The sequence below is a fragment of the Apium graveolens genome, chromosome 5 (genome assembly GCF_009905375.1).
Source record: "Apium graveolens cultivar Ventura chromosome 5, ASM990537v1, whole genome shotgun sequence".
Classification (NCBI taxonomy): Eukaryota; Viridiplantae; Streptophyta; class Magnoliopsida; order Apiales; family Apiaceae; genus Apium; species Apium graveolens.
Window position 1 is genome coordinate 151,736,289 of NC_133651.1, and position 9,906 is coordinate 151,746,194.

Genomic DNA, 9,906 nt, shown 5'->3' on the forward strand with positions numbered 1-9,906 from the left:
GGCTTTTTCTACGGCATCAGACCTTAGCATTTGATCAAGTTCCGATGTGATCACCGAATCGACCAACTCTACTTTCAAGCACTCCTCATTATCAGTAGAAAATTTCATAGCATTGAAAACATTGAACGTCATATCCTGATCCAACACATGTATTGTAAGCTCACCCTTCTGCACATCAATCAAGGTCCGACCAGTTGCCAAGAAAGGCCTTCCCAAGATTAAGAGAATCTTCTTATCTTCCTCAAATTTAAGAATGACGAAATCAACAGGGAAGATGAGTTTATCCAGCTTGACCAAGACATCCTCCACAATACCACGTGGATATGTAATAGAACGGTCGGCCAACTGCAAGGTCATGTAAGTTGGTTTGGGATCAGGTAAGTCTAATTGCTTGAAGATTGACAAAGACATCAAATTGATACTAGCTCCCAAGTCATATAAGCATCTGTCAAAAGACACTTTCCCAATAGTACATGGAATAGTAAAGCTTCCTGGATCCTTAAGCTTCGGAGGCAACTTCTGCTGCAGCACAACACTGCATTCCTCCGTGAGAGCGAAAGTCTCTAAATCATCTAGCTTCACTTTTCGAGAGAGAATACCTTTCATAAACTTTACATAACTAGGCATCTGCTCGAGAGCCTCAGCGACAGGTATGTTGATATGAAGTTTCTTGAACACCTCCAGAAACTTCTCGAATTGCTTGTCCAGCTTTTTCTTCTGTAGCCTCTTAGGAAAAGGTGGTGGAGGATAGATCCGTTTCTCCCATGTATTACCCTCAGGCAGAGTGTGCTCAACAGTAGTCTTCCTTGGTTCCACTTCTTCATCCTGCTACTCTACTTCTTTCTCAGCTCCAGCCTTTTCAGTCAACTCTTGATTTTGTTCAGGATTAGCAACCCTTCCAGACCTCAAAGTGATTGCCTTTACCTGCTCTTTAGCTTCCTTCTTCCCTAGCACTTCAGTGTCACTAGGTAGTATACAAGGTTGATGATTTAGCAAGGCATTGGCAATTTGCCCAATTTGATTTTCTAAGGTCTTGATAGAAACATCTTGGCTCTTGCACATAAGCTTCAACTCCTCTAATTCAGATTTTTCATTAACTTGCTGTAGCTGGAGTTATTGTTTTGGTGCATACTGCGGTTGCTGAAAACCAGGGGGGTTGTATAGCTTAACTGGATACTGCTGATAAGGCTGTTGAACCGCATTCTGAGCATTGCTCCAACTGAACTTAGGATGATTGCGGTTGTTTGGATGAAAGGTGGCTCGCATAGGTTGCTGCAATCGCTGGAAGTTGCTCATGAACTGAGCTGATTCATTAGAAATTGCACATTGATCATTCTCATGTGCACCAGCACAAAGCTCACATACACTAGTGATTTGATTAACTCCATAATTAGCCAAAGCGTCCACCTTCATTGTCAACGCCTTAAGTTGGGCAGCAATAGCAGTTGCTGCATCCAACTCCAGAATTCCTGCAACTTTTCCCTGAGTCAACCTCTGGGTAGGATTCTGGTACTCATTAGTAGCCATCAGTTCAATAAGTTCATAAGCTTCATCGTAGCTCTTAGCCCACAAGGCTCCTCCTGATGCTGCATCAAGCATGGGCCTAGAAGTAGGACCCAATCCATTATAGAAACAGTTGATAATCATCCAATCAGGCATGCCATGGTGTGAGCACTTCCTTAGCATCTCCTTATATCGATCCCAAGCCTCACACATAGATTCTCCAGTTTGTTGCACGAACTGGGTAAGAGCATTCCTGATTGCTGCAGTCTTTGCCATGGAAAAAAATTTAGTGAGAAACTTTTGAGCAAGATCTTCCCAAGTTGTGATAGACCCTGCCGGTAGAGAGTGTAACCAGCACTTAACTTTATCCCTCAAAGAGAACGGGAAGAGTTACAGCTTGATAGCATCTTCAGTCACACCATTAAACTTGAAAATGTCACAGATCTCGATGAAATCCCTGATGTGCATGTTGGGGTCTTTGGTAGGAGAACCCCCAAACTGAACTGAGTTCTGTATCATCTGGATCGTGCTTGACTTGATCTCAAAAGTGTTAGTCGCGATGGCTGGTCTAATAATGCTAGACTGAATGTCATTAATCTTAGGCTTAGAATAGTCCATCAAAGCCTTCGGATTCTATGCTTGATCACTCATAGCTACTACAATTGGCTCTTCAACTTTCTCTTCTTCTTCTTCTACCTTCTTTTCTTCCTCAAAAACTTCCTTACACAAGTTCTTCCTCGGCTTTATCCAGTGTTCTCTTGTGAGTACGCGAATGCGTATGCATACACCCTCGCTAGATCACCTGAAATAAAACAAGGAAACAAATAAGTAAAAATGTCTGAGTCAATGAACTTTAACGACCACTGATAGAAAGCACATAAATTCCACTTAACAATTTCCATCTCCATAAGATACATCTGGGCCAACCTTCTTCTCAAATTCTGACAGCAGGGATTTATTTCCAGTCATGTGTCCTGAACATCCACTATCCAAGACAAGTATATTTTTCTTGTTACCCTGCAATCAGAAGAATAATTAATTAGAAGGATTTTTAAGGACCCACACTTGTTGGGCCCTCTTTTTGGATAACTTAAGCCTTTGTGTGTTAGGAGTACTTCTGACAGTTTTTTATCTATCTTGTCAGAAGCAGATTTAGTAGAACCAAAAGAATTAAGCACAAAAGCAACTTTATTAAATTTAGGCAAAGGTTCATAATACAGCTTATGATAGGAACTGCAAATATAAATCGAATGCCAACTACTACCACAATAAAAACAAGGATTTTGTGGTTTATAAAATACAGATCTACCCCTTACATCAGACTCAGGAATAGCAGTTTTCATTTTCTTACTCCTCCTGCAATCAATAGTAAGATGATTAGTATTTCCACATTTAAAACAAGTTTTTCTAAGAGCATTGGGAACAACCTTGTAATTTGAATCCTTAGAAATACCTTGCTTACCATTCCTGTTTCTTTTAGGACTTTTTACTTGAGGTTTGTCAGTAACCTCAGATAATTTCTTTTTCAATTGTCTTGCTGACAAAAGTCCTATGTTCTTTTCTTTCTTAACAGTCTTAATGGTTTCCTTGCTTTCCTTTCTTTGAGATTTATTACTTACCAATTCTTCTTGTGATACTGATGTTGAACCCTTTTCAAAGATGGATTTGGGTTCATCAGCTTCTGAAGAGATAAACTTAACATGAGTCTTAAGGGAAATTTTGTTTTCAGTGTCAACATCTTTAACTCCATTTTATAGCCTAGGCATTCTTTCCAGTTTTTCTTGGAGATCATCTCATGAACCTTTTTTCCAGAATCAGTCCAGGCTTTAAGGGTTTTTCTCTCATTTTCTAAATCCTTTTCTAACATACTGTATCTAGCCTCAAGGATCTTTACTGTATGTTTAGCTCTCTCATATTCTTTCTTCAAATCAATCTGATTTATTAAGTCAGACTCTAACTGTACATTCCTAGATTTCAAGATCTCAATTTTAGTTATCAGTCTATCATTTTCTAGAGTCTTATTCTTAAAATTACCATGCAAAGATTTAAGAATAGATTTCAACTCAGATATATCTTCAGTATCAAAAGAGAAGAAAGAAGTTGGTACCTTAGACTCAGAGGAAGCAGGATTATCAAGGCTAGCCATCAGTGCATAGCATGTGTCTTCATTTTCAGAATCAGAGGAGTCTATCCAATTCTTGCTTGATGTGACCATGGCTTTGTTCTTCCCTTTATCATGCTTTGTTTTCTTGCACTCTGTAGCAAAGTGACCAGGTTCATCACAGTTGTAGCACTTGATCTTTGTCCTGTCTACCTTTCCAGCTTTAGAGTCATTTCCATCTCTTCTTCCAGTTGACTTCCTTTCACTTCCAGTGAACTTCTTCTTGAAGCTTCTGTTGTTCTTAGACTTCCTGAATTGCATCCTCCTGAAGCCCTTAACCAGCAATGCATCCATTTTCATAACATCAGAATCTGTCATGTTCTCATTAGTTTCAGAATCAGTATCATCATCAGGATTTGATGATGAATCATCAGTATCTAATTCTTAAAAATTGTTCTTCTTTCTTACAACTCCAACAGACTTTTCTTTTGAAGCTTTATCATTTACTTTCAAAGCTACTGATTTCACTTTGCTTCTTTTCCTCTCTTTCCTTTGCTGGACTTCCAAATCATGAGTTCTCAGCATGCCATAGACTTCATCCAGAGTAATTATTTCTAAATCATACTGATGTCGTATGATTGAAGTCTGATTCTCCCATTCGTCACTCAAGGCTCTCAGAAACTTGGTGTTTGAATCCTCTCGATCATACACCTTTCCCACCAAAGACAGATTGTTGAATAGGGTCAGAAATCTGTCATAGATGTCAGTGAGACTTTCATAAGGTTTGGCCTTAAAGTGTTCATATTCTTGAATCAGAACAGCCCTTCTGTTCTTCTTGATGGTTAATGGTTCTTTGACATTGAGTTTCAAGAGCATCCCAGATCTCTTTGGCAGTCTTGTAGGCTATAACCCTGTTTGACATCACAGAACCAAGACTGTTATGAAAAATGTTTCTTACCATTGCATCTTTCAGCACAGCTACTTTCTCTTCTAGTGTCCACTCACTCTTCTCCTTTAGCTGATAGTGTTCAGCAACAGTTGGAGTTGCAGGCACCGGTTTTGTTGGCATGTAGGGTCCATCATTAATCACGCCGAGATAATCTGGATCTGTAGCTTCGAGGTGCATGAGCATTTTCACCTTCCATGTAGGATATTCATTCAGAATGGGAATTTTAATACTTTCATACTTGTTCAGAGACATGTTTAGATCGTTTCTGATTGTAAGTTTATCAGTGAGCTCTAATACCAATTGTTGCCCAGTAAAGATATAATTGTTTAAGGGGGGTTGGATACAATTGTATAAATGTTTCGAACAAGTAATAAAATATTACAGCTTTTTATATTTCTGATAAAAATTATTACAAAACTCTCTCAAGAAATACTGATGTTCTTGAGAGTTGTCAGGTCGAATGATACTCGAGATCGATACACTATGTGATGACCTAAACTGTGTTTATATACTACACAACTACAACTAAACAATCTAAGATATGCATTATCAAAAGCTAACTGAACTGATACATATATTCAACTGAATAGATAAAGTCCTATAACTCAGACGTAAAAGTTATCTACTCTACAATTCAAGGAACAGAACAAATCTTCTAAGCTGACTGTCTTCAAATATTGATGACATTTAAATGCTGATGATGTGTCAAATCCTGACGACACATCAAATACTGATGACACCCGAACAGCCAGATCCTGAGCTTTTTCTGATCATTGAGAATTCAATATGTAACAGTAGAATGTGACGATATTTTTCGGCCGGGTCATGTAGTCAAATTTCGAATATTTTTTGAACAATGCCAAGTTTTGATTTCAAATTTGAAATAAAGTAAAATGCATTGACTCATTATAATTCGAACTTATCTAAATATGTAATACCAATATAGATTATTTATATATATGCGATTCTATTTTTAATATTTTCTTTAAAAATTATATATGTACATTTTAATTACTTTTTATAATAAAAAATATGTTAAAAAATAAATGAGATATATTTTCAAACTAAAAAGTGATTAATAAATAAATAATAATCCATTTATGTACTATGCTTAACTTTATATCTGGAATTCAATTATTTAAAATTAGGCGTAAAAAATATTCAAGTAATTATCTTTTTTTTTACAAAATTCAAGTAATTATTTTTAAATTTAAATAAAATATTCATTTAACACACTTACATAATAAAAAACACACGTGACAATATGGTGTAATGGTATGGAGTTGTATATGTCAATGAATATCTTTGAGTTCGATTCAAACTGGAGGTGTAAATGTTGAGTGTTTGCTGGGACTTGGATAGCAATGCATGGTCTGCAGTGGCCACATCTGTGTTCACATTTTGGTGGTCTTGACCCAAGCCTGCTCATCCCTAGCTTGTATTTCCTTTCTTCTTCTTTCTCCATTTTCACTACTGCCTTCTTCTCATTTCCCTGCAACTAGTGGTGGAATCAAAAAAAAATTAAGTTAGAGGCTAATATACAACAAAATTCATAAGCTAATTACAAAATTAGTATTAGTCCTCAGAATTTAGAAGCACTGATATATATGTTCGTATTGTAAGTTCAAGTTCATGCAGCATAAACCAAGGAGAAACAGAGAAAAGTACTTGTCCGGAGTTCAAGGCAACTTGAGGAGACTGCAAGCTTTGGCTTGTGCCTAATCACAAAAGTTGATATCATCATATATATAAAACACAAGTGTTAGTTTTAAGTGAAGCATGCTTTAAATTAGATTAGAATAGGAAACTAGTGAAATAGTCAGATCAAATCAATGTAGCAGACGATGTATATTAAGAATACTGTAATGAATAGCAGCAGCTAAGTAATTACCTTGTTGAAGAGAAGCACTGTGATACAATGGTGAAAAGCGGTGACGGCTTGTTGCAAGAATCCAACTTAATACATGCAAAGTAGCTACTAGAAAGCTGTACAATCTTCTCTTCATCATGAATGTATGCAATGCTCCTAGTTATGTTACTTGGATGGACTCAACTGAAGAGACTTCATCTGGGAAATCTTCTCTTTTTTCTTTGTGTGTGTGATGTGGCACCTGTTGGTGAGATTTGGGTCGACGATAAGTGACTCTGCTTTCTTGTCAAACAGTCTTAAGACTTGCACTTAAAGTATAGTCTGACAAGGCCACTCTACAACCTCCTCTTTCTTTGCTAAGTTAACCATGCAAATAAAGGTGAAGTCTCATTTTTCACCTTCACAGCTACACAAAATAATGAATGAAGTGTGTTTATTACGTTACTTTTTAGGTCTCCTACAACCCATTTTAGGATGTTCAAGTATTTACCGGTAGAAAGAATACATTCACATTGGCATTCTGGAGAAAGCTTCAAGAATGTCCGACTACCTAGTACTAGTGCCCATCTATGATAGCCTTTTTTCTAATACTACAAAAAACAAGTGTGCGTGGTTCATTTTCATACACTAATACACCAATACGCTACATACCTTTTATTTGGTGTTAAAAAATATTAATGAATTCTTCAAAATATTAGTAGTGTTATAAAATACTGGTTATAATAATAAAAGAGCTGCTAAAGAACTACTATATTTAACCGGAGAGAGAGCAATATGAGAAGCAGAAGGAGCAGAGAAAGAATGCTCGGTGATTTTTCATTCACTGATTCAAGCTATATTTATAGCAAGTGAAAAGGGACATATAATTAATTCAAATTGTAAAAATTCTACACCTAAGTTTAGCCTTACTATCTATGTGACAATCAATTCACAACACTCCCCTTTGGTTGTTATTGTGGTATGGATCATAAACTGCCTCGTTAAAATCTTGTCGAAGAAAAACCCAGTGGGATAAAAACTTTAACGAAGGAAAAAGAGTACAATCTCCCCTTGGAAAAACTAATCATTCTCTGAATTTTGTTGAAACAAATTCTTGAGTTGGCGCATTCCAAAGTTCTATCGTAATTTTTCAAATGTTGAATTTGGTAATGATTTCGTGAATAAATCAGCAAGGTTGTCACATGACCGAATTTGTTGTACATCAATTTCACCATTCTTTTGAAGCTCATGAGTGTAGAAGAATTTTGTGAAATGTGCTTCATCCTGTCTCCTTTGATATATCCTTACTTGAGTTGATCAATGCATGCAGTGTTATCCTCTGGTAGGACTTCTAGTGATGTCTGGTAATCCACATGATTCTCGAATATTCTTGACGATAGATCGCAACCAAACACATTCTCTACTGGCTTCATGAATTGCAATGAGTTTTGAGTGATTTGTTGAGGTTGCCACTGTAGTTTGCTTCGTAAATTTCCAGAAAATGGTTATACCACAATATGTAAACATATATCTAGTTTGTGATTTACCAAATTGAGGATCTGACAAATATCCAGCGTCCGCATATCCAATCAACTGAGATGTCGAGTTTTTCGGGAAGAATAATCCAAAGTATGTTGTTCCACGAAGATAACGGAATATATGTTTAATCCCATTCCAATGTCTATCCATCGGAGCAGAGCTAAATCTTGCCAATAAATTCACAGCAAATGCAATATCTGGCCTTGTATTATTTGCAAGATACATAAGTGCACCAATTACACCTATATATGGGATTTCAGGACCAAGAACCTCTTCATCATCTTCTCGTGGTCGAAATGGATCTTTATGAGGCTCTAAAGACCTAACCACCATTGGAGTAGTCAATGGATGAGATTTATCCATGTAAAATCTGTTCAAAACCCTTTCTGTATATGTAGATTGGTGGAGGAAAATTCCCGATGACAAGTGCTCGACTTGTATACCAAGGCAATATTTTGTACTTCCAAGGTCTTTAATTTCAAACTCTGTCTTTAGATATATGACAACTTCATCAACCTCCGTAGTTGTCCCTACAAGGTTTAAATCATCCATATATACATCAATAATCACAAAACCAGATTATGATTTTTTGATAAAAACACATGGAGAAATTCGATTACTAATATACCCATTCTTTTATAAATAATGACCAAGTCTGTTATACCACATACGACCAGATTGTTTCAGTCCATACAATGATCGTTGAAGTTTAATGGAGTATATATGACGAGATTTCTTGAACTCATCCATTTTTAACCCTTCTGAGATTTTCATAAATATTTCACTATCAAGTGAACCATACAGGTATGCAGTAACGACGTCCATAAGACGTGTTTCCAATTTTTCTTTAGATGCCATACCTAATATAAAACGAAAAGTAATTCCATCCATCACTGGAGAGTATGTTTCTTGATAATCAATGTCAGGCCTTTTAGAAAACCCTTGTGCTACAAGTCGGGCTTTATATCTCATAATTTCATTCTTTTCATTTTGTTTTCTTATGAATACCCATTTATTCCCAATAGGGTTCACACCAATTGGTGTTTGGACAACAGGTCCAAATACTTCTCTTTTACGCAATGAATTTAATTATGTTTGGATTGCGTCTTTCCATTTTGGCCAGTCTTTTCTTCGACGACATTCATCCACATTTTGTGGTACAGGATCAGAATTTATGTCTACATCCAATGTTGCGGAATACACAAATACATCATCGATTATGGCTTTAATTCGATCCCATAATTTCATATCGTGCACATAATTTATTGAAATTTCATGATTGTTTAATCCTGTATCTTCAGGGACTGGAATCTCTTCAGGAGATAAAACCACTTTAGGGGTATTTGCTTCTTCTGGAGCATGTGCCACTTCAGGGGTAATTTTCTTTATTTTTCTTTTTCGTGGTGCAACATCTTTTGCACCGACCGGTCTACCACGCTTCAGGCGTGGCTTTGATTCTGTAACCAATTCTTTTGTATCTGATTTTTGAATTGGTATATCTATTCTAGCTGGAGTATTTACTGCAGGTATATGAGATTTAGATATATTTCTATAATCATTAAATGTTTTAGGCATTTGGTTTGCGATATTTTGCATATGAATAATTATTTTAACTTCAAATTCGCATTGACCGGTACGTGGATCTAGAAAATATAATCATGATGCATTTTATGTTATGTCAGGATTAACTTTATTTGAATGTTTATCTCCCCCTAAGGGAGGAAACATAGACTCGTCAAAATGACAATCTGCATATCTTGCGGTAAATAAGTCTCCGGTCAGAGGCTCCAGATATCTAATTATAGATGTGGAATCAAAACCAACGCAGATACCTATTCTTCTTTGAGCTCCCATCTTCGATCTTTGTGGTGGAGCAATCGGTACATATACAGCACTTCCAAAAATTTCGAAGTGAGAAATATTAGGAACTTGACCAAGTACCAGTTGTAGCGGAGAATGTTGGTT

General features: G+C 36.5%; 1 non-coding gene across 1 annotated transcript; it reads left to right on the forward strand.

Annotated features, from left to right (window-relative positions):
- The first annotated feature begins 1,657 nt into the window (after positions 1 to 1,657).
- Positions 1,658 to 1,764, forward strand: LOC141663468 (small nucleolar RNA R71). The gene has a single exon (XR_012551537.1). It is a non-coding gene; the product is annotated as a small nucleolar RNA R71 (small nucleolar RNA).
- Positions 1,765 to 9,906: the final 8,142 nt, after the last annotated feature.